The following is a 21,932-nucleotide window of genomic DNA, read 5'->3' as shown; positions in this document are numbered from 1 at the left end:
AGCCCAAAGCTTAAGCCCATGAGCCTCAGCCAGCCAAGACCGGGCCCCTGGCCCTCCAGGCCTCCAGAAAGAGGAGGGGAGGGTGCCGGGTGGAGGGGCCCAGTCCACCATATGGGCTGCAGGGGGGCTGGGCCCGGTTTCTCTCTTGGCCTCGGCATCCCCGCTCTGGGACATGGTCATCCTGCCCGTGGAGCGAGGGGAGCTCGCCAGCCAGCGCCCCTTCTTCTCCTGCCCCTCCTGGGGCTTCCTGCAGGGTGGGCTCAGAGGCCATCACCCCAGACCCGGGCGCCGGCGCTCACACTTGCCCTGCGGTACTAATTGGAGCTGAGAGCATCTCTACCTGGATCCTGTGGAGTTGGATCATGTTAAAGGAGGAGTCATTTCTCAGCCCAGATTCATCCTCTTCCTGGAGAAAGGTCTCGAAGTGCCTAACAAACAGTACAAAAGCAGCTCAGGTGGTTCCAAGTGCTGCGTTGTCGGTGACACCAGCTACATAAAAATGATAAGGGCCATTTATCTTCTGTCTTTGGAACATGAAAGCAGATTTTTAGGACTGCGGCTCTATGTTAATGCAATTTCTGTTACCCGGAGCTGGCTAGCGGCACCCTACCTTCCAGAAGCAAGGCCTCCGGGGACAGCCTGTAGTCATCATTAAAGAAGGTTCGACCTGCTGTTCAATCAGTAACCGGGTTTAATAGCTGGAGGCGGGGGGGGGGCTCTCCGTCCCCCAGGCTCTGAGCGGGGTGGCCTGCCTGCCTGCCTCCCCAGGCCTCCTGCCCTTGACTTTCCATGCTGCTGCACCTGCAGGCTGAGGCCCACCTCTGCTCTGGGGCCTGCCCAGGCCTCTGCTCCTCTGTGCTCGGACTCTGAGCCGAGGGGAACTGAGCTTCCAGCCCCGAGAATTTTGCCTCCTGCTTCCTGAATGTCTCTGATGTCTTTCCTCCCTGACATTGGCTGCCCTTGGCCCACTCTTCCAGCCTTCTCTGTGCTCCCTGGTCAAAAATTCACGCTAGCTACAGTACCCCACACGGCCTATGTTGTTCTCCTCTTTCCACCTTTGCTCATTATGGTCCCTCGACCTGGACACCGTCTCCTCCCCAGCTCCCTGGGCTTTGCTAGATGAGTGCCTAGTTTGTTTTTTTAAACAAGAAGTGTCTGTGGCATTTCCTCCTCCGGGAAGCCCTCCTGAAGCTATAAAACCCCACCTGCTCTCAGCACACTGTGTTTTGTAACCGCTTGCTTTGGATCCGCCCTCAGTGTTGCATCTCCCCAGAATGCTAGCCGTACCCAAATACCTACCGGCCCCTGAGGCTCCCTGACTCTGTCACTCCCGGGAACCTTGCTGGCAGATAGACAGACTTCCATCCAGATGGAGCCTCCAAACCAGCGTGAGAGGTTTGTCCAGCAGCAGCTGGGACCTTGAAGGAAGGCGGACGGGCCAGAGGACCCCCGGGGACCTGCTCTGCTGCCTTCCTCGTTGGAGACCAGCTGCCCTGAGGGAATGAGGGGGTGGTGCTGAGCTCTGTGCTCAAGGGAAAGGGGACTGAAGCCCACCTCGGCTAGCAGCCCTCCTCCCAGATCCACTTGGTGGGATGCTCTCAGCTGGCATCTTCTTACCCCCTGGAGAGGACCACGAGGCTCCGAGAGCCCCTGTCCCTCAGCACAGCCGCCTGAGAGTCACATCATCTTGGTTCATCACATGTTCTCCTTGGGGGGCCTGGGAGAGGACCCAGGGGCACCAGGATGCAGGTCCATCGGGAACCCCCTTGGGCGAGTAGCCCCCAGATTCTCAAAGCCCATGAGTGGTGAAGACAAGGACCCAGATGGAGTCCCCAAGCACAAGGGTCCCCTATGCGCCTTGAATGTTGCCATCTTCCTTGGAAGTATCCCTGCACTTGTCGTGGCGATGGGCAGGGACGAGGTTATGAAATATCACGTTGGGGGAAAACTTATTTTCTAACCGACATAAGCCTCAGCCACAATGCGCCCGTCTAAGACACACTGTTCCCTGTTCCCACACTGCAGAGCCGCAGAGGGATAATAAACCACACGCATTCCTCAGGGGGGGCTGGGCTGTCACCTCCTCTTCATTGCCCCGTGGCCTCAAGGTCCCGGCAAGGACTGCAGTGGAGCCGCAGAGATGCTCTCAGGAGTCAGGTGCCGCCGGCCCAGAGGGACACGGTGCCAAGCAGCCCGGTCCTTCCTGTGTTCCTTCCTTTTCTCAGAAATGCTACAGGTGCAACCCCAAACCTCCTCACTGCTGAGACACAGAGGAATCCAGGGGGCACACCCAGTTCAGGGGGTTGGGCTGGGGCTTGGAGGTAACTTGATTCCAGTGGAGGGGACATGGGATTCAAGTCAGTAACATCGGCTTAGAAGCCTCCGGGGTGGGCTCAGAATCCGGACCCAAGGTGAAACCTGACCCTCTCATTTCTCAGCAAGTGATAGACCCTCTTGGGCTCAGTGTCCCGATTTCAAAGGGACAATAGGCTTGGTGCTTCCTCACTGGGGTCTGGATGGTGCTCCTGTAGGGACAGCTGTCAGCACTCGCCCAGGGAGCAGAAGGGGACCGCTGGTCCCTGCCCCGGAGCCCAGAGCCAGGTAAGGGAAGCGTCCGTAGTCAGTGTGCTGCATTGGAAGGAGCAAACCTCTCTCCATCCGGTTTAAATCAAGCCAGTTTGTTGCCAGGATTGGGGGGTCGGAGGGGATGACTTGGGAGTTAATTGCAAGGAGAAAGGGCATCGCTCCTGGCCTCTCTCTGGGATATCTGTCCTCAGCGCCTGCCTCTCTCTGCATACCAGCTCCGCGTCCACACAACACACAATGCTATTTCTGTTCTCCTGTGACTGAGCCTGGTGTGTGGCTTTGATTCTCAGCTCCACCTCTAGATCCCAGGACCATACCATCTGCCTGCCATCTCGTTGTCTCCAGATTCCTGGGACAGTTGTCTCCGTAGCCCTGGTGTGATTGGGGTGGACAGGGCCTGGTCTCCTGGAATGGAGGGAGGACTCCTTTGCCACCAAGGGCAGAACAAGATCTGTTGGGAAGGTGTGTACGTGCATCTCCAGGACAGACAAAGAGACGGGTGGACGGTTCATCTGCTATGGGAGCCCAGGAGCAGCAGAGGCCGTGCGTGTGTGTGTGTGTGTGTGTGTGTGTGTGTGTCCCAGGGGATTTCACAGAAGAAGAAGTTTTAACCTAAGGCCACAAGCTCCTGGAGGCTGGACTAGGCATTCTGTGGATCCCTAGACTGACACGAGGCCTGGCCAGAGGAGATCATGAATGAATGAGTGAGTGAACCACCATCAGCACATGGGTGGGCTTGGCGGCGAGGCCCACATCGGACCTAGTGGGAGGGGGCATGGACAGGCTGGGGGGGCCCACGTGGCACACCCAGCAGATCGCAGGTCCTGTGACCCAGGACCCAGCAAGTTCACTTCTAGGACTTTATTCCAAGGAATTACTTGCACAAATGCACAAAGCTATTTACTACTGCACCTAAATTTCCATCATAATGGGATTGAAGCACTACACACCACGGTGCACTCGGAGGCCTGCCAGATGCTTCGTGAAGTGACAAACAGCTTGTGTAAGGAAGAACGGGGTGGGACGGGTGTGACCTCAAGCCGGCTAGAAAGGTTTGTGGGGAAGAGGTTGGGAAGCCGGGAAGGACTTCTTCTTTACTGTAAACCCTCTTGCTTCTCCTCTTTTTGTTTCTGTCTCTGTTACGATGCAGTTATTAAAAATGGAATGTGACAACCGGCCCTGCTACCTTTTGGGAGGGAAGGAACAGGCCATTGCCCTCGACCTTGGAGGGACCCGGACCAGCACGGGGGCACCAGGATCAGCACAGGGGCACCTGGATCAGCACGGCGGCACCTGGATCAGCACGATGGCACCCGGATCAGCACAGTGGCACCCAGATCAGCATGGGGGCACCTGGGTCAGCACAGAAGCACCCAGGTCAGCACAGCGGCACCCGGATTGACACAGGGGCGCCCGGATCAGCACGGGGGCACCTGGATCAGCACGGTGGCAGAAATTACTGCATGAAGGCAAGCATCACAGCTGCTGCTGGGCCACCCGTCCTGGTGCCAGGCCATTTTCACAGACCAGCTCACTGACTCCTCCGAAGGTAGTGGGTTGCAAGCACTGTCAGGATCCCCATTGTACAGGTGAAGAAACTGAGGCTCCGGGGAGTGGAGCCTGGGGTCCACATGACACAGTAGGCAGGGGTGGAAGAGGGACCTTGGAACCTAGGACTGTCTGGGCCCAGTCTGCACTAGTTTTCGGAGATGCTGAAGGTCCTGGACGCACAGCACACACCAGGGCCAGCAGGCGTGGGCTGTGTCTCATCTCAGGTCACCCGCCCGTGGAGACTGGAACCCACTGCTGCCCTGGTTCCGGCCCTGGGTGATGCAGGACCCCGGGGCTGGCAGCATGGGGCCTGGGGGTGGCTGGGAGCTAGAGCTTGTATTTGCTTCACCCAGTGGAGGCCTCAGCCTACCCTGCCCTCTGTGACTCGGTGGCATGGAGCACGCTGAAGCTATACGCTGGCCCTGGTTAGGGATGGCGGTGGTGACTCCTCACCAAGGCCTGCTTGGTGGCATCTGTGTCTGGGGGCCCGAGTCCTCAGGGAATGTCCTGACTACAAGTGGCCTGGGGCGGCGGGCGGCTTCACAGAAACGGTTTGCCGTTTCCTCTATACGTGTCTTTACCAAGCAGAGGCAGGGGGCATTAGGAACCTGACTGCCAGGGGCCCTTGAGGGAGGACGGGTGCAAAGGAAGCAAGGGAAGGGGCTGGGGAGAAGGCCTGGGAGTTCTCTCCCTGACAAACGCTTACCTCCACGCCACCCTGGGCCACCGGCTGGCTGTGGGCATTTGCCTACATGTCCCGCAGACACGATTGCAGAGGTGAGCTTGGGAACTGCACGCCTTAGCCGGGCATTTGCTAAGGAATAGGGTCAGAGCATGAGCTGGCAGGACTAGATTGATTTAGAAGAATTTGGTGAATTCGTGGTTTTTAATAAAGGTAACTGCAAAACAGGATAAACACGAGTACATTCTGTTCTTCAGTGAGTTGAGCGAGATGCAGTGAGTTGCCCGTGCAAACCTGCAGGACCGTCTCCCCCCTCCCTGCCCATGGCCACCCCCATGGCCCTGAGATGCGTGGTTTAACAAGAATATGTAGTATTTATTTATGTTTGTTGGGTGGTTGGTTGGATTTATTACATTCAACTAATATTTCTTAATATATTTATCATGTTTTCATACATCTTGAAACTCTGACAAATGTTTTACACACGTCACTTCTCATAACCCAGAGAAGAAGCTCGTGATCTCATTTCCCCATTTTGCAAATTCCTACCAAGGCTTGACTGCCTTCCCTCTTGTGAGTCCCGGGAGCTGATGCAGACGTCACCGCAGCCTGGAAAGTCCTGTGGCTGGAGTCCTGCCACACCAGCCTCTCTAAGCTGCCCACCCCCCAACTCCCAGAGCCCATCTAGACCTCTGCTGTGCACCCCAGACCCGGCCGACCCAAGGGCATCCAGCTCTATGGGGGAAGAAAGGCATTCAGATCCTGAGACTGGAACTTCCCAGTGAGGTGAACCCCCAGCCTCAGTTTCCTCATCTGTCAACTGGGTAAGAAGAGCCGATCACTGGGTGACATCCTGGCCTTACAGAGCCAAGTGCCGTGCCCAGAGCCTGGAAGTGCTCGGTAAACGCGAAGCCCTTGTCACTGTTCTGACTGGTGTGTGGGGAGCCGACTAGCCCGAGCCAAGGCTCCCAGAGGCAGCAGATAGACATGACAGTGGCCCCCACCCTGATTTCTGGCGGAGATGTGGCCGCCTCCTGGTCCCCAGCTCTGGGCCACCATCTAGTCCTCCCCCCTTGTCCTTCCTCATCCATCTGCCTGCCTCCCTCACATCCCACCTTCCTTCTGGGCCCCATGCGATTGCTGTGACTTCCAGAAGCAGTGCCCCTCCCCCAGGGATTTTGGACAAACGAGTGCAAATGACTGGTGTGGGCTGGCCTGGCTCTCTGGGGGGCAGATGTCCCCTCAGGGGTCTTAGCATCCAGAATCAGTCTGGGCAGCTTCCTGACTGAACACCCGTGTTCTAGAGTCAACTCATATTCTGTGCACACTAGATCCCATCCTCGAAGCCAGGGAGAGGAGAGCAGTGAGCAGAAAGGGGAGCCCAGTCTGGTGACTGTGGGACCCAGGAAATTGAACAAAATCCCCTACCCCTGGACAAGCAGAGCAGGACTGACTATTTTGGGCTGCACCCGCCTTGTGCTGACCTGCTTATTACTTAGGGCACTGCCCTGCCCTAGTCAATGACCAGGACACACCCTAATCGGAAATCCGGCTCAGTGGACCAGCATGTCCGTGCAACTTTCTGCGATCCCATTGGCCACTGGCCCCTATAAAGTTGCTAAGTCTTTTAGTCTTGGGGTCCAAGTCCCTGCTCCGCTGCGTCAGGTATACTTGGTCCCAGGCTCGAGCTTGTAAATAAACCTTGGTGTGATTGCATTGGTGTCGGCTCCTTGGCAGTTTCTCGGATTTGCGATCTTGGGCACAACAGTGACCATTAGCAGAAAGGGGAGCCCAGCCTCGTGCAATGGGCAGGCAGGCTGTGGAGCAGGGCTTGGCAACCCCTGCAGCCTTGAAAGCTGAGGAAGGCAGGGCTGGCGTGGTGGACACTTGTCATTCACTTGGGCCATCCAAACCCAGTCCTGTGGCTACAGAATTCTGCACTCCTTTTTTTGTTTTGTTTTTAAGATTTTGATTTATTTATTTGAGAGAGAGTAAGCAAGTGAGAGAGAGGGAGCACGAGTTGGGGTGGGGGTAACAGAGGAACAAGCAGACTCCCCGCTGAACAGGGAGCCCAAAGTGGGACTCGATCCCAGGACCCCGGGATCATGACCGAAGGCAGACACTTATCCAACTGAGCTTCCCAGGCGCCCTGCATTCTGCACTCTTGAGTCTTGACGAGGTGGGAGTGAGAAGACCGTCTCCTATAAAGGGGCTGAAAGAATTGGAAAGTCTGCTTCTCTTGCAGCTGGGGTGCAGAGTACACTTTGACTTGGGGGTCCTCTCTCTCTGGTGTCAGTGGTCTTCACTGCAGAAGTGGCCGTGGTGTGACTGCAGGGTCTCAGGGTCACTGAGAACAAGCTCCACGTTGGACCAACCCAATGGCTTGGGGTGGGGGTGCAGGGTGGGCAGTGCTTCTGGAAGCTCTAGCCCTCCTAACCGTGTCCTTTCAACAAGACTATTCTCACTTACGAAAGCAGAGTCAGCTTCTGTGCTTAGAGCTAAGAGCCCCAGTTGGTATAGACGCTGGTATTGGCTCATTCCTGTGCCCTGTCCCTACCTACCTGTCCCAACCTGACGTGGGGCCTTGTACCTTTCAGTCCTTGACAAATGTTTGGGCTTGGTTGGTTGGTTTTTAACAAACATTTATTGGGCACCTTACCAAGGCCCACAGAGCCCTTCCGCACACAGGGTCCCATTCGGACCTCACATTTTAGTAGCATAGCCTTTATTCCCACTAACAGGCTTCACCATGCATTCTGTGTCCACAAGTTGTTCCTCCTGTGTTGACAGAGCTACTGAGTTCTGTGCAATGAAGTCATGTCTTTTGGGGTTAAGGGCCAGGGAGAGCCTGTATCCCTGGAATGGAGAGGGTGTCTCTAAAGGGCAAAGGATCTGGAGCAGAGAACCAGAACTCAAGAGGTAGACTTTCTTGAGTTGGCACTTTTAAGAAGGTGTGAGGTCCTAGGAGGTGGGCTGAGATGGACAGGAAGCCAGGAAGGAGGAGAGAACTTCCTAGTGCACGCACGCGCGCGCGCGCACACACACACACACACTATCTTTACCTTTTAACTGGCATAAATAATACATACAGTAAGGGATGGGAAGTACAAAGTGTACAAGTCTTAAACACACAGCTTGATTTGTGTTTACATAGGTGCACGCCCATGTAATCATCACCTACGTCAACAGATGGAACAGCTCGCACCAAGAGCCGCTCATGTGCCTCCCCGTCAATCCCAGACAGCCCCGCCCAGGGGACCACTCTTCTGACCTCTAGCATGCTACTCTAAGTTTTGCCTACTCTTAAACTTCATATAAATGGAATCATACAATGTAGTCTTTGGTCTGACCATGTTCACTCAACCTAAAGTCTTTGATAGTCAACCATGCTGGTGGGTGCCATCTGCTGGTTCTTCTTCAACTCTGAGGTGTATTTCGTGGTCTAGGTAGAGCACAGTTTACCCTTTCTCCTGTCAATAGACAATGACCATTTCTACTCTTTGTCTATTATGGGTATGGCTTCCATGAGCCTTCTGGCACTCCTCTTTTGGTGGATGTGTGGACTCTTTCCTCTTAGGTATATATCCAGGAGAGGGGTCACTAGGTCATAGGGTAGGCATCTGACAGCAACCAGTGGTAGGCTGGTAAATGTCTAACCACCAGCTCTTTGAGGAGAAAAAAAGAATCATTATTTGTAGTGTTGGCCAATTTCTGTGGCACAAATAATTTTATGGCTGACTTTAAGCTACCAACACAGAGTCATTACATCCAGAATTGGAAAGAGATGCAGGCCACCAGATCCAGAAGTCCATATGAATTGACTCAAGAATGCCACCGGGCCTCTTTTCCTTAGGAACTTGTTCAAGTAGAACAGGGCCTATGACCCAGAGACGAGTCTGCATGGTGTAACCCGGTCCATGGGAGGCATGTCACACATCATACTTCATTACTTTGTAGTTGTCACACCTGCCCAGTTTTGGGGCACAAGAGTAAGCGTCTACCTCTCCCTGGAGCATTAAGAAGGGAGTTCATTGAGGTCAGTGTGACTGTGGTAGTAGGATCAGGGAACCATCCCCAAAGTGAAATGTGTTGAAGAGCCATCCCCCTCCCCCAGAAGGGTCCTTTGATGCCAACCTTGGAGAGTCTAGGTCTTATCATGATGAAGGAGAGTGGCAAATTCCTTATAAAAACCAAGACTCAGGAGGGCTTAAGGAGAACAAGAGGGGGCCGAGTTGAATGCCACCTCTAAAGCTTGGTGCTTGGGAAGGAAATATCTAATGTCAGAGGAATGAGTCTCTAATGATGACATTTCAGGCTCCCTGGCAGGCTGGTCAGGGAGAGAATGGCTCCACACCCCTCAAATGACACCCCGAAGGCTGGGCCCAGCCAGCCAGGCCTTTCTGCTTCATTTGAAAGCCTCCCAATTCCCCACTGTGCAGCCCCGGATAGTATTTTACAGGCAATAAAAAGCCAGCCCTCAATCAGCTGGAGCGGAGCCTTTTCAGCCCAGGCTGTTAACAAACACGCCGCTCTGAGGGCCTGAAGCCGTCACCGAGGACACATCTGTTCCCCAGAAGCACTCGGTGACAATCTTCCATCTCCTTGCCCGCCCTCTCTGCCTGCGATGGGGGTGGTGGTGGTGGTGGAGCTTGATGGAGTGTCCTTGTTCCTTCCCAGCTGCCGCCCCTAACGTCACCTCCTTCCCCATTCCCCTGTGGCTGCCCATCAGGTGCTCACACACCCGTTGACACCCCCTCATTACAGACATGTCCTGGCTCCCCATGGCCCACAAGAGGAAGTCCAAACTTCTGTGTCTGTTGTTCTTAAAGGGTCTCGTAGATGGTGCACATGCCTGCTTTCCAGAACATCTCCTGTCACTTGCCAGCTGGCCCTTTCCTGCAGACACACTGCTCATCGATGCGTCCCCGTGCCCTCCGTCATGTGCTGGCCCCATGTCTCACCTGCAGGAGCCCAGCCTGGGGACTCAGCTGCAACAACAGCTCTTCTGTGAAGCCTTCTGAGAGTCGCGTGTCATCTCCTTGTCCCTGGCAGAGTTTGTCCCCTCCACCCCAGCATGGCACGGCTGCCTCTAGCCCGCTGTGTGCTAACAGGAAGAAGTGGTCTTTAGGGGTGCCTCAGGGTCACAGACAGGTCACCCTCACTTTGGAGTGCTAAGTGCGTGGCCTTGAGCCTGGCATTTAGCAGAAGCACTCAGGAAATGCCCCTGGTTTCAGTTCAGTGAAGGAATAAATATCTCTGCTTGGGACACCGGTCAATACGTTCCTACCTGAAAGTGGTCCAGGAGAGGACACGGGATGGGGGTCCCATTAGGCATCTTGTCTCCCAGGAGGGTTCCCCAGGCTCTCCCATGGAGGTGGCAGGGAAAGGAGCTTTGTCACAGGCTCTGTTTTTTTTTTTTTTTTTTTTTTAAGATTTTATCTATTTATTCATGACACACACACACACACAGAGAGAGAGAGAGAGAGAGAGAGAGGCAGAGACACAGGCAGAGGGAGAAGCAGGCTCCGTGCAGGGAGCCCAATGCGGGACTCGATCCCAGGACCCAGGGATCACACCCTGAGCCAAAGGTAGATGCTCAACCACTGAGCCACCCAGGGATCCCCTTTGTCACAGGTTCTAGCTGCACTTGACCTCTACCCAGAAGCTGGACTTCTAGAATGGTCTCATTTTTCTTTCTCTGTCCCACATCCCTGGCTGCATGGTAGAGGGGCCATGTGTTTGAAGCAGGAAAATAGGAACTTCACAGCCATACTCATCTGTGTGGTTTCCTGCCTGTGTGACTGCCTTTAAGATGGGGCAAACATTGCCCTTCTGTGGGGACACTGGATGCGGAGGCCTTGGCAGAGGTCCCGGCTCACCGAGGTGCCAGGCCAACAAAGGCTATGGTCACTTCATTGGCTTTCTGTGGTCCAGGCTTGATGCGCTTCTGCTCCAGCTTTGACACAGTTTCAGCTGAGGGTTTTATACGTCAGTAAGGCATTTCCTTCCGTCACGTTTCCCTCACGGTTATTCTGATCTCCTATAGAACATAAGGCCAGAAGGAGTCAGACTTGGTGGTTCGCCCTGGGAAGAATGGGATTGGGGTGGGTTTTTTAGCTTACTCTGTTTCAAAGTGTGTTTTTTAAATATATATTTTATTTATTTATTCACGAGAGACACAGAGACAGAGAGAGAGGCAGAGACACAGGCAGAGAGAGAAGCAGGCTCCATCGAGGGAGCCCGACATGGGACTCATCCCAGGACCCTGGGGTCACACTCTGGGCCGAAGGCAGACGTTCAATCCCTGAACCACCCAGGTGCCCCTCTAAGTGTGGGGTTTTTTTCTTTTTTTTGAAATGAGACTATATCGCTACCCTGATCTTCTCTACACCCCGGCTGGAAGCTGATGGATGCATGTAGGCGGGGAGTGAAATAAAATGGGAAAGCGAGGATCAGCTTGAACAGAAGAGTAAGTTCTGCTTTTAGCATTTGAGACCAGAGTGTCATGGGGCGGAGGCAGGAGGAGGCTGGGGCTCTGGGGGCTCCTGCTCCTCCACTCGGGAGCATGGCCTAGCGCCATCCCATGTGCCACACGGGGTGTCTGTGCTTATTTCCAAATGTTGTTGGAGGAGAAAATGAAATAACGTGCAGAGAAAACACTTCCTAAACTGAAAAATGGCATATACCTACTAGACACTGAGGATCTTTTACTGTTTAAAAATGTGTGAACTATCCGTACAATAGCATATTGTTCAGCCTTAAAAAGAAGGAAACTCTGCCATGAGCTACAACATGAATGAAACTTGAGGACCCTATGCTCCATGAAATAAGCCCGTCAGAAAAAAGAGAAATATTGGGGTGCCTGGGTGGCTCAGTGGTTGAGCATCTCCTTTGGCTCAGGGTGTGATCCCGGCCGGGGTCCTGGGATTGAGTCCCGCATCGGGGTCCCTGCAGGGAGCCTGCTTCTCCCTCTGCCTGTGTCTCTGCCTCCCTCTCTCTGGGCCTCTTGAGAATAAATAAAATCCTAAAAAGAAAAAAAAAGGAGAGAGAGAAAGAGAAAAACGTATACCGCGTGATGTCACTGATAGGATGTCCCTGGAGTAACTGACCTCACAGAGACACAGTAGAATAGTGGTGGCCAGGGCCTGGGGGAGGGAGGTGGGAGTTTGTGTCTAATGAGCACCGACCTTGAGTTTGGGAAGATGGAAAAGCTCTGCAGGTGGGCGGTGGTGATGGTCACACAACAATATATATATATTTTTTTTCACACAACAATATTGAAACAGGGAACGTGAAGGGACCCCATGAAAGTCCGCATTTTTCAAGGCCTCTGCTTTTATAGGGACCTGCACCCCCTGCCTCACACACGTCCTACAGAACAGGTCTGTCCTCCTCATAAAGGTCAAGGATTTAAGGATTTCCTTGGAGTCTTCCAGCACAGTAGATAACATCCAAGCAGTGACCATGTGGAGTCGTCATGCATGTTTTCCAAGACCACCGACCGACTCACCAGGACCCCTGGCTCCGGCGTCAGTGGCTTAGGGGGAACACTGCTCACCCTCGTTCCTGGGTGCCTGAGGGGACTGTGCACTGGACCATCGTCCTCAGTAAAAGCCTCAGGCCCCGTGCACAGACGAGACTCACTCTGCTTTCCTTTCTGGGTCTTGCAGACACTCTGTATCTGCTCTCTCTGTCCTCAGCAAACTCTGCTCTCACTTCCTCTCCGCACACATTTGATTTTTATCCCGTGCAAAGCCGAAGACCCTCTTGGCTCGTCCTGCGGGACCCCCTCTCCAGGTCCTCGGACCCAGCCAGCCTGCATCATTATGAATCTACTTAATGCCACTAAACTACCCACTTAAAAATTGGCTAAAATGTTCATTTTTATGTTATGTATATTTTACCAAAATTTAAAAAAAAGTGTGACAGCTACTTTGGGAATAAAAAATGAAGGGATGGAAACACACACTTTATTTCCAGAGAAAAAAGGGTGTGTGTGTCTGTGGGTTTCCTTTAAACAGATGACAAGTAAAATAAAGTGAAATGAGAAAACTTTAAAAGGAGGGTTGCTGGCTTATGGGGTTGTGGTTTTTATAGCCTCTGGGTCGGTGTCCTTCACTTCGGAGAAAAGCTGATATTGCTTGTAACATTTTTAAAGGTCAAAACCAAGCGGAACGTCAGCCCACTGCCTAAATGCATGATAATAGCAAATTTAAAAATTAATTACAGGGTCTGTCCTGCTGACACCTGGTGCTGGCTCTGTCGGCGCGGAGCCGAGAGGGGCCACTCAGAGGTGCCACTGCGCTCGGAGAGCCTTTCACCGTCTGCTTCTATTCTCAGGAGCAGCTCAGCTCTGCTTCATGACATTGTCCCTGGACAACAATACGTTTTAAAATGAAAAATGTTCTAATTGGACACAAAGGAGACACCTTCCAGATTCTGAGGCCAGACGGGAATAAAAACTCTACTTAGCTGAGGGCAGAAGGCAGAGCAATTCAGGGAGGGCATCCAGGGAAGCCTGAATCATCTTCAAACTTCCCCAGAACTACCCGGACCCCGTGAAACACAGCGTTGGCAAAGCAGGTGGCGCACAGGGCTGGGGCACCGAGGGTCGCCTGTGCTCTCCAATGTCACCAACTTAAGTTCTCCCAGTCACCTTGTGTGTAGTTATAACCTCTGTTTTCTGTTTTCTTCTTTTTCTTCTTTTTTAAAAATGTTATTTATTCATGAGAGATACAGAGAGAGAGGCAGAGACACAGGCAGAGGGAGAAGCAGGCTCCATGCAGGGAGCCCGACGTGGGACTCGATTCCGACACTCCAGGATAACGCCCGGAGCTGAAGGCAGACGCTCAACTGCTGAGCCACCCAGGTGTCCCAACTTGTACCATGTTTTAAGTGACTTGGCCACATGTAACCTCCGGGGGTTGGTCAGAAGTGCAGTTTTGCTTTGTGCTGGGGGGATGGGGAGCCAGACATATTTGGTTACCATGCTTATCACAACCTTGCGTCACTAGGTTGTTACTGGGTGGGAGGGAAGGAATTGTATACGATGCACTTTGTCAGTCAAGTTCTGTACAGATAGATGCAAACCACACATGTAAAGCGCAAATGTAAATTGCAAATGTGTGATGATTGTCATTGTTACTGATCTTAAAATCTTTTCTGTCTTTCGCACCATCCAAGAATCCGCCTTGAACACCAGCCCCAAATCGTGGGAGCCGTTCTCTCCCCATCAGGGTAGGAGGCGCTGAGCAGCCCCGGGGGCTGGGACCGTGCTCCCTGCAGTTGACTTCTGCTGTGCCGACTGTCTGCCATTAGATTTTCTCTTCCTCTGCTGAAGTTTCTATCATTATCCAATCCCACAGCCACAGAAGCATCAGAATTTTAATAGACATGGGCCCCAGAGCCTGAGAGCACAGCTACAGATGGAGAGTGCCGGGTCTCTACAGTGCAACCTGAGCACTGTGGATTTTACACCATTCCCTGGGTCTTCTGCGGTCCCCGCAGGGTGAGTGAGAAGTTTCTGGGAAAACATCGGTGGTGGGCTGCCCATCTAATTGGCTCCGTTTTGCTGTCCCTAGTCCTGTCCCCAAGCTATGCCATAGGTTGGATACCAGAGCTTTTGAGAAAAACATCAAGAAAGACTCTGACCACCTCTCACAGTTTCCAATCGTCTGTCCTAGAGGTTTGTGCTTGTGACTGTGGTTCTTCTCTCCGTCTACACGATCCCCTTCCGATCCCCTTCCGCGCAGAGCTTCCTCCACCTTCCCAGCAGGTGTCTTCTTACTCTTCTTGTGGCTCTCCCTGACCCACCCCTGCGAGATGCTTTCTCTTCGCAGCCCTGCTCTGAAAGGATGTGTAGTGTGATGTCGTTGCAAGCACGCCCCCTTGGCTTCAAGCTGACCCACCTGCTTCTGACAGGCCTTTTGCCCTTGGGGAGTCCCTTAACCTCTCTGAGCCTAATTTCCTCACCACAGCGTGGGGGGAAGGCAACGCTTAGCTCCCGGAGCTTGGCGTGCGGCTTGGAACCCCTGCCTGGAGGCCCGGGCTCCCCTTCTCCCTCTCTGGCTGCTGCCCTATTCAAGGCCCACCCCACTGTCCTCCTCTGGGTTTTCTGTCCTGGTAACTTACCCTGCTCAGCCTGGTACTGGGAGGGCCTCACTCCCCAGAGTCCCATCTTCAGTGTCCCCGGGAGAGCCTTTCTCCATCCAGCCCCCAAGAGGGAGGAAGAAGAAATGAGCTAGAACCTGGCATTGGCGTGGAATGTGGGGAGTCTTGGGAGGGTGCTGGGGCATCGGCAAAGGAGCAGCCAGGAGCATCCGCGGTACGAGGGCAAAAGGAGATCCAGAGTCCAGCTCAGGATACAAGCTGCATCAGCTTTAAGAATATGAAAGTAGGGGTGCCTGGGGGGCTCAGAGGTTGAGTGTCTGACTTTGGCTCGAGGTGGATCCCCGGGTGCTGGGATCGAGTCCCCCATGGGTCTCCCCGCAGGGAGCCTGCTTCTCCCTCGGCCTGTGTCTCTGCTTCTCTCTGTGTGTCTCTCAGGAATAAATAAATAAAATCTTAAAAAAAAAAAAAAAAGAATATGAAGGTAAATGAGAGTTCATTTCTGTGCCTTTGTCTCTCTGGATCGGGCTTCTTGCCCAGGACTCTATTCAGAGGCCTGACCGGGTGGGCCCATGACTCAGAGAATTATCCTCAAGTTGATGTTCGGTCCACTGTGTGCAGCCCCGTCCCCGACACGGGTTCACAGGTGGGCCCCGCCTGTGCCGGGCACTCAGGAAGTCCTACTGCTGTCCCCGGTTCCCTGTCGCTGGATTCTTGGTCGAGCTTATGGCTTGGACACAGCACCACACGGCCATCGCTCAGAAGTCTAGGGGGCTCACTTTCACCCCCAGGGGCTTCCAGCTTTCCTGACGTCTCCCTCCTGGGCCCGACCCCCTCCCAGCCTTCTCTGAATCATCGGGAATCTGGACTTGGGGTGCGGGCCTGCCTCTCCCTCGTCTCCCCCAGCCTGCTCCCAATACCCACCGTGCCTGGAGACCTCGGGCAGGAGGGGCCGTGCTCTGTGCCCAGCCTGCTCCCCACCGGGACCCCCGGGGAGGCCTCACTGAGACTCACGTCCTGGCTTGTAGCAGGTGTCCGGCCCTGCGTCCTCCACGCCGGCATCAAGTGCTGTTTCTCCCCAGCGGCCGGGTGTCTTCGGGGCTCCCAGATCTTGAACACTGGGGTCTCACAGACCAGTGGCAGGAAAGGCGCTCCAGCCACGAGAGGCACCAGGACCCGAAGGAACCGCCGAGTCTGTCTCCCGCTCGGCAGAGCCTGGAGTTCACCGGATACTTACTGGACTCTCTCGCTCTCTTCTGCAAGCAGGGGTGGGTGAAGCATGCGGGTGGCGTTAGATGTGCGTGCTACGTGACCCCAGTTTGTGGGCAGTGAGATCCAGGTCCCCAAAGTGAAAGTCACCCTGGAACCCAGGCCCAGGTCAGCGGCTGCCACGGTTTGGAGGTCGAGGGGAACAGTGATCCGTGTGCGGTGGGTGGATTAGCTGTGGCCCACCCCACGCTGCGATCTTTATAAGAATGAAGTATGTCTCTAGGTCATCAGAAAGCAGCCGCTGTGAAATGTGGTATAAAATCAGCAGTGATTTTGGAAGTTGTAACATGTCATGGAGGGATGCTATGCTTCTCAAAAGAAGTTTCCAGGGGCCGGTGAGGAAGGAAAAGGGAGAATTAAGAGAGAAGGAATGGGCAGAGCTTCTGGGCCCCTCCAGGAGAGAGGGGGCTCTATCTCTAGTGTGGCTCTTGTTCCATCCTGCTGGTTACTCTTTCGTTCTGGATGTTTCCTGACCCCTCCTGTGCCCCAGGCCCTGTGCCAGGCTCTGGAGCCGCTGCCTCTTCTCTCTCTTCCTTCCGTGCAGGTACACACTGTGCTCAGGACACCCTGGCCAGACTGGCCTTTCTGCTCCTTAATCAGTCCAACTCGTCCCTGCCCCAGGGCCTTTGAACATGCTATCCTTGTTCTGTCCAGGATTCCTTTCATCGTTTCACCACTGGCTCCTTATCACATAGATCCCCACTCAGGTTATCTTTTTAGAGGGGCCTTTCCTGATGAATCTCAATCACTCTGTATCCTGTTTTTATTTATTCTTATTTCTTTTTTTAAAATATTTTATTTATTTACTCATGAGAGACACAGAGACAGAGAGAGGCAGAGACACAGGCAGAGGGAGAAGCATGCTCCATGCAGGAAGCCTGATGTGGGATTTGATTCTGACACTCCAGGATCACCCCTGAGCTGAAGGTGGCGCTAAACTGTTGAGTCCCCCCCCCTCCCCCCCCCCGCCCCACCCCACCCCTCCCCCCAGGCTGCCCTGCTTTTTTTTCTTTCCAGCGCTTGACCACTCTCTGAAAATTTTATTTAGCTGCTTATTGCCTATGCCTCACTAACTGGAACATAAGGTCCACGAGAGACAGGAATTTTGCTTGTCTTGTTCTCCACTAGATCCTAAAAGCTATCCTAGAATAAAAGCTCCTGGCACACCGTGGGTGATCAGTAACTATTCATCGATGAATAAAGTACCGCCAGTATCTCTATGCCGGGCACTGTGTGAGGCTGAAAGGTAAGGAAAATGACAATTTACTGTGCTGCCAGACATAGTGGGTTTCATTTAATCTTCACAAGTGCCTTATTAAAAGGGAACTGATATCATTTCCACATTGCAAGCTAGAGAACAAAATCTGTAAATGTAGATAACCTGCCATAGTAGATTGTATGATTGTTGCCAATTATTTGCTGCCTTAACCTGAAAGAGTTCCTACTTCCCTGCCCCAGCCTCAGCAAGCTTGGCCAGGCGGCTTACAAGGGAAGTAACCCTTCCAGAAGTTTCAAAAATCATCGTGTTTCCACCATTGTCCTCTCCCTGTGCCACAAGAGCATGTCCCGCTCCTTCAGCCTGGATCTCAGGAAAAGGATGGCTTGCATCAGCCTCGACAGACAGGCAGCTGATGTCTAACCCGAGTGAGAAATAACCAGTGGTGGCTGTAAGCTGCTGGGAACCGGGCTTGCTTGTTACCATGGCATAACTTAGTGAGCGCTGATTGATACACTGGCTGTAAAAGTTTTGAGAAGGGAGAGCTTTCTGGGGTGGGGTGCATCTCTGGTTAGCTAGAGGAGGCCTGAAGAGGAGATGGGAGTTACTGGGCTACCGAGGGGTACTCATGCAGGCACTCTGGCCGCACACGATTTCCCCTTTCTGGGTTTATAACCACCAGGACATTAGTGTCTTATTTTCCTGTGCCCACCACGTAAGCAGGCATCTGGGAAAGTCACTTCATTTCCCCAAACCTCAATTTCTCTGTCTGTAAGAGGGAGGATGAGGAGACCGTTGGGATTATTTTAAGGCTCAAACGAGCTAACGTGGGAGAGTGCCCAGCCCTCCGTGGATGTTTGTTGGCTGAGTGAGCGAATGTACAAATGAATAAACACTTGCAGTCTGGTGCCGAAGATCTGGCTTATAAAACAGTCTCTTTTGATTTGGGTTATTACAAAGCAGCCTCCTCAGGGTTGAGCATCTCTGCAAAACCCGATAAAAGTGAGCATTTCTGAACCTGTACGATCGTGGCGGTGGTGACCCTGGCGAGCGGCGGCCCTCCCAAGAGTGTCATTCTGCAGCAGGCTACGGTCTCTCCCACCTGAGGCAGGGATGGAGGAGCAGATGGCAGCCGGAGGCCCTGAAAGGCGAGAGGCATGCTCCAGTGCCCCTGTTCTCTTCTGAATGCTGCTCCTCGGGATGTGGGCTCCTAGGAACAGGGCAATTGATTTCTGTATGGCAGACACAAAGGCCCACACGACATGGGAGCCGGAGAGGTGCTGTGACAGTCTGTCAATGCCAGGCGTGGTGTTCCACCTGCATCCTTTTCAAAGAAGACAGCCCACCGTCGGCCTGGTGCCCCTTGGTGAATTCTGAAAAGCCAGGCACTGAAAAATACTTCTTTTTGTCAATTAACTGAACCACAGATTCAGTTCAAGGAGCACATATGTGCTGCAGAATTGCCTCTTTAACAATGTCAGGTCAATTGAAACCCCTATGGGAAATGTGGAGATGGGCTAATATTTACTGAGCATCTACTATGTGCAAGGAGCTTGTAAACATATCTCCATTTATAGTAACTGAGTGAGGTGAGAGCTATCATGATACAGACAAAGGAACAGAGGCTCGGGAGGCTGAGCAGCAGGCCTAGGGCTAGAGCCCAGAAGGAGCAGAGCCTGGACTCAGATCAGCATTGTCTGATCCCCGGAGCTGCGTTTCCCACGCTGCGTAGCCGCCGAATGGTTACACGGATATACGAGGGGGCTGGCTTCAGGGTCCGTTGCGACATTCTCTTGGGATGGGACTGGATTGAGCCAGGTGGGTGCCTGGGGAAGGGGCTGCTTTTATCATGTTTGTTCACATGTGGGTAGATGAGCAGTTGTTATGGGCTGAATTATATCCCCTAAACATATACGTTGGAGTCTTCACCCCCTAGGACCTCAGAATGTGACCTTATTTGGAATTAGGGTCTTTGCAGTGAAGAGTGTGTGAAAATGAGGTCAGTATGGTGGGTGTCCTCGTATAAAGGGGAAATTGGGCCACTAACAAACATGCCAGAGGGAAGACATGAGAAGAGACACAGGGAGGTGGAGGCGGAGGACTGGATGGAGGCGTCTATAAAGCTAAGGAATGCCAAGGACTGCCTGCGACCCCTCGAAGCTGGGAGAGAGGCCTGGGTGGAACAGCCTCAGAAGGAACCAGCCCTGCTGACACCCTGAGCTCAGACTTCTGGCTTCTGGAAACCCGAGAGGATACATTTCTGTTATTTTAAGCCACCAAGTTCATGGAACTTCGTTCTGGCTGCCCTGGGACGTGGTAGTGGCTTCGGCTTCCCCTTCTTGGTGGGTGATTCCACTTAGACGGGCCACCTCCTCAGCAAAACCAAAGCCCTGCTGCTGAACAGCTTGACCTTCATCACAGGGCTTTGATGACAGCCGGTGACACTGAAATTCCCCCTGGAATTCGCCCCCACCCTGAGGGAGCAGAACTGCCGGGTGGGGTGGGGGGAGGACCAACGCTCAGTCCTGAGCAGAGTGGGTGCTGGGCCCGCCAGGTCTACACAGGCTAGCCATAGGGACAGAAGAGCGAGCGCACAGAAAGGCACACGGTCACTCCCATCCCTGTCCCCCAGATTATTTTTAAAATCTTCAACATTAGGAATTTTAATTAATGAATCAATTGCTCACTAATATTCAAGCATCTCCATTTACTTAAGATTTCTACGTGGTGAAGGCGATGGGCTGAGGGCTGGTGGGTTGGGCTCATGTTCTAGTGTCAGACAGCAGAAGGGGACCGCTGTGGATCTCAGCAGATTAGTCATTGAAATTCACCCTCTTAACGACTGTCATTTAGGCGTCTAGACAAAATCAGAGTGATAGCCACCCTCTCCCCCTTCAGCTCGTCTCAGAAATGTGAGGTGTTCTGGTCATTGTGTAATATTGTTTCCAATAAACTTGGCTTTTTATTTTTATTTTTTTTTAAGATTTTATTTATTTATTCATGAGAGACACACACACACACAGAGGCAGAGACACAGGCAGAGGGAGAAGCAGGCTCCATGCAGGGAGCTGGATGTGGGACTCGATCCCGGGACTCCAGGATCAAGCCCTGGGCTGAAGGCGGCACTAAACTGCTGTGCCACCTGGGCTGCCCTAAATTTGTCTTTTTAGGGGAAGAAGTGGAGATGAATGAGTCACATGAAAACACTGATTTCCATATATTAGAGCCAGTGAAATACCTTAAATACACTTAAATGACTTAAGTGAAGCCAACCTACAATATTAAGAATATAGTCTCTGCCTCTCTCTGTGTGTGACTATCATAAATAAATAAAAATTTTAAAAAAAATTTAAAAAAAGGGATCCCTGGGTGGCGCAGCGGTTTGGCGCCTGCCTTTGGCCCAGGGCACGATCCTGGAGACCCGGGATCGAATCCCACATCGGGCTCCCGGTGCATGGAGCCTGCTTCTCCCTCTGCCTGTGTCTCTGCCTCTCTGTGTGTGTGTGTGTGTGACTATCATAAATAAATAAAAATTTAAAAAAAATTTAAGAATATAGAAGATGATTTTAGGAGCAGAGACTCCACACTGGGTTTTGGGCAGCCGGTTAGAATCCCGAAGCTTCCCTGTGTTTTAGGAAAGAGGTCGAAGGCTGGTAGCTAGCAGGAGAGGATGCATCTGGCATCAGAAACCTGGGGGAGGGGTGCCGGGGGCTCAGTCGTTTGAGCATCTGCCTTTGGCTCAGGTCATGATCCCAAAGTCTGGGGATCAAGTCTCAAATTGGGTGCCCTGCTCAGCAGGGGGGCTGCTTCTCCCTCTGCCCCTCCCCATGCTGGTGCGCACCCTCTCTCTCTTTTTCTCTCTCTCTTACAAATAAAATCTTTGGAAAAAAGAAAGAAAGAAAGAAAGAAAGAAAGAAAGAAAGAAAGAAAGAAAGAAAGAAAGAAAGAAAGGAAGAAAGAGAAAGAAAGAAAGAAAGAAAGAAAGAAAGAAAGAAAGAAAGAAAGAAAGAAAGAGAAAGAAAGAAAGAAAGAAAGAAAGAAAGAAAGAAAGAAAGAAAAAAAGAAAGAAAGGAAGAAAGAAAGAAAAGAAGGAAGGAAGGAAGGAAGGAAGGAAGGAAGGAAGAAGAAAGAAAGAAAGAAAGAAAGAAAGAAAGAAAGAAAGAAAGAAAGAAAAAGAAAGAAAGAAAGAAAGAAAGAAAAGAAAGAAAGAAAGAAAGAAAGAAAGAAGAAAGAAAGAAAGAAAGAAAGAAAGAAAGAAAGAAAGAAAGAAAGAAGCAAGCCTGGGGGAGGGGTCCCAGCCCTGCTGCCCTGAGCGTGTGGCCCTGCGCGCTGACTGGCCTCCCCGAGCCCCCTCCCCCCGCCTCGCTCCCCGCGGCACACACGTGTCCCAGTGCTGGCCAACTGCAAAGCGCTCCACAAATGACAGGAAACGCGAGGCCAAGGGGACTTGAACAGACGAGCAGCGGAGACGTCAGAGGGACGAGGAAGCCCAGCGAACCTGGGTGTGGAGCGTCCCAGGCC

The sequence above is a fragment of the Canis aureus genome, chromosome 11 (genome assembly GCF_053574225.1).
Source record: "Canis aureus isolate CA01 chromosome 11, VMU_Caureus_v.1.0, whole genome shotgun sequence".
Lineage (NCBI taxonomy): Eukaryota > Metazoa > Chordata > Mammalia > Carnivora > Canidae > Canis > Canis aureus.
Note: the sequence above shows the minus strand (reverse complement) of the source record.